The sequence below is a fragment of the Arachis hypogaea genome, chromosome 14 (genome assembly GCF_003086295.3).
Source record: "Arachis hypogaea cultivar Tifrunner chromosome 14, arahy.Tifrunner.gnm2.J5K5, whole genome shotgun sequence".
Classification (NCBI taxonomy): Eukaryota; Viridiplantae; Streptophyta; class Magnoliopsida; order Fabales; family Fabaceae; genus Arachis; species Arachis hypogaea.
Genome location: NC_092049.1, coordinates 21929458 through 21933105, shown reverse-complemented (window position 1 = coordinate 21933105; position 3648 = coordinate 21929458). Strand labels below are relative to the sequence as shown.

Genomic DNA, 3648 nt, shown 5'->3' with positions numbered 1-3648 from the left:
ACATGGCAGTGCATCCCTTAGGTGTGAGACAAGACTTAATTTGGATGCCTTTAATAGATTTCAAAGAATAATGTTTTCAAGTGACATTTTAGATGCAGTTTAATTAACATTAACTTACTTGCATGAATTGTAAAGAATTGATCCTATTTTATTGGTCTATTGAACTATTTGGCAGGGGAATTTATTAAGAGGAAATCCTTTTTGACAATTGGTATTGCATATTTTATAATAGGTACAAGGTTGAAGTTATGGCCTATGATGGAACAGAAAGTATAACTATGCTAATGTGGGATAGGGAAACAACACAGCTTATAGGGAGGCAAGCTGAACAAATCAAGGATGAAGATGTTTGTTCAGCATATATCCCTTTCAGATATCAAATTTTTGGATTTTTTGTGCGTATACACTAATTGTGATTTGTTCATTCTTTAAAATTGAATTTTCAGTGTTTGAAAGGGGAAGGTTACCCCCCAACCCTTGATAATATGATGGACAAGAAGTTACTCTTTAAAATTAATGTCAAAATAGCCAACATCAACAAGCATGACTAGGTTTACACTATCATGAAGATATATCATGAAGATATGTGACGATGAAGACATTGTAGAAAAAAATTGCCCTATGAAATTCATTAGCAATCCTTCTGACGTCTTAACTGTATGTATCTTCTATATCTATTGCTGTATAAACTAATAATCATTCAACTCAGAAACTGCCTACAATATCTAAGAAGGATTATTGTGTGCCTTTGTATAGGAGAATAGGATTAGCAATTCAATGGATGTTTCAGCTGTTGTGACTAATCTCAAGTCTGATAATAAAGAGGAGAGCATAAATATATTTTAGTGTTAAATCCAATTAATCAAAACCCAACTGATCAATTAAGAATTGCTAACAATGTGATGATGGGTGCATATTCAAAACACAAATATATTTTAGTGTTGGATCCAATTAGTCAAATAAAATGATATAACATTCAAATATTTTTATCCTTTCTTCTCTACATGTCATATTATTTTAAAAAATATCATTTCAAAACTCAAATCAAATTGTTTATTAATTTTATATGGTAGTTAATAAATACATATATAATTTCTCAAATCTCTATTGAAAATAAAAAAAATTGGTACTTAAAAACTCACAAAATTGCCACTAAAAATAACAGCTTGACAAAAGATAATCCTACCGATATGTTTGCTACCCGACTCCAACAAAGTTTTGGTAGTATGAGCATCCCAAATGTTTCGCATTAATATAGAGATCACCAAGTGTTGTCCATCTCACATCAACAGAATCATAACAGATAACAGTCTCCCATGAATACACCAACAATATATCATTTTGACACTTTTAAATGACTCTTTTTATCCTTATTCAAGTGCTACATTATATTATCTTTCACAATCCTTTACCTTTAAGGCATCTTCATGTCCAATTCTTCCATCCGGATGAAATGTTATTGAGCGCATCCCTGCTGATGAGAGAACCTTTATGGAAACATTGTTACAACAAAGGAAACAAATGTTTAGAACCAAGAACATACATAGAGAAAAAGATCATTAGCCTATGAAAAATGAAGTCATTCCAATTTCATTATACATGCATATCAAGGAGAAGCTATGATCGGTGCCTCTTCCATGGTAGTGCCAATATCAAGTCTGTGCAATTCATTCAGTGAATACTATGCAGTGAACCTTTGATACTAGAATAATTTACTAAGAACAATTTCAGCAGCTTCATCAGCAGCCTTTGAACTTTCAATAGCCACACTGCCTTCAGTATTCTAACATCAACAAAAACTCTTTTAAATTCATATTATAGAGTGTTCATTTTGGAATCTTGAGATAGAGATGCTTACATATTGGGAGCATGCATAGATTAATGCACGCAAAAATATTCAGGAATTTGGCAAGCATAGGCTAAAACAACTCCTTTAATAATGATAATACAAAATCACAAGATGATACAATTACAAATAGTGATACACAAAAAAAAATAAGCGATCAAATTCCCAAACAGTTGTAAGATTACAATTTACAGATTATTCCAATCATCCATTTGCAAACTTCACTCATAAATCCTAAAAGAATATCTTCGTCGCAAAAATAGAGTTGATGCAGACAGAAAACACAAAACAAAGAAAAAAGAGAGCATCTTTTTTCCCACAGTAAGATGTTCAAAATATATATATCGCTCATAATCAACGCTATGAACTTCAAAAGTAAATCTAAAGAAAACGGAAACCTGCAATTTCAAAAATATACGACACAAAAGCCACAATTGGCCATCCACACCAACTGTTTCTCCCCAAACAACATCCATATTCTTAGCTTAAAATTCAAAGAAAAAATAAGTCTCAATAATTGTATATGTATATTTGTATTTTTACAACATACCTTGAGGTACATCAGTTATTCCGCCAAAAAACTAATGTTTCAAGTCATTAAGAACTTTCATTAAGAGACTCTTATCTTAGAACTTTAGCCGCATCAAAGTTTCCATTCAGATCAAGTAATAAATATTAAAAGTAAAGTAATGAACCTCATTATGGAGATGAAATATAATTGCAGTTTTCTTTCTTCGAAAAGGTTTCTATTTTTCTGCAACTTCATATAACTTCAAAGAAAGCTGCAACTTCACAAACCTGCTAAATCCAAACCATTAATTAGTCATTTATTAGCAGAACCAGAATAAGATTAATCAACTTGGTATAGAAATCACTAATTATATTAACTATATTTACTTTCTACGGTAATTTAATATTACTTTTAAAAGATTCCTGAAGTTATTCATACTATCTAAATATTCACGTTATCCATGTACAATCTATTTATACTCACAATTTAATGTTGAGCATCATACTATCATAAAGATAAATTGTTTCTTCCTCTATAAATATTTAAAGGGAATCCGTTTTATAGTTGCATGCATAGATCAAATAATGGTATTCGTTTCAAATTAAATTTACCATAAATTAAACCAAAATACAAAATTATCATCAGTTCTCAAAAAATAGATATATATAACAAATACAAAGTACAATCAACAGATAATCAGCTAAAATAGAAAATAAAAATTAAGCACAAATTAAATAAAATTATAAATTAATAACAACAAAATAATACAAGCCTGAGCTACTTCTGAAAAACTAACCCATATTAAAATAGAAGCTCCGATGCATCTACTTCTTCAGGAAATTAAAAGAAAGGGGATTAATGCTTTGAATAAACTATACAAATGCCTAGAGGATAGTAATATTGTCTTTACGCAAAACATTATTTACACAACTTCATTAGTTTATCTCTTTCGATGCCCAAATTCGAACTCTTTGAACATCTTTTGAGCCAACAGCATTTTACTCGAAAGAAATAGTTAGTAGTTGGATAAACCAAACAGGCGGAGGCTTAATTTGAAGGAATATTTTATATTCATCTTTCTATACTTTTTTTTTCTCTGGATGGATGTAGTAGGTAGGATAATTAATTATGAAGGAATGCTTCTTATAAAGAGTTTGTGGATTTTAATAAAAAGGTGGGTGGATCTTCTTCAACTAACACCTGTAAATATTTAAGACACATCATAAAGACAAGTGTTTGCTTCAAATAAATACAAAATTATTTAATTGTAACTTTACCCCCTTTTTTGTGC

General features: G+C 30.1%; 1 long non-coding RNA gene across 1 annotated transcript; it reads right to left on the bottom strand.

Moving 5' to 3' along the window:
- Window positions 1–1030: 1030 nt before the first annotated feature.
- On the bottom strand, window positions 1031–3396 carry LOC112741810 (uncharacterized). Its single transcript, XR_011870816.1, has 3 exons — window positions 3154–3396; window positions 2542–2644; window positions 1031–1487 (listed from the first exon to the last, which is right to left on the bottom strand). It is a non-coding gene; the product is annotated as an uncharacterized lncRNA (long non-coding RNA).
- Between the last annotated feature and the right edge of the window lie 252 nt (window positions 3397–3648).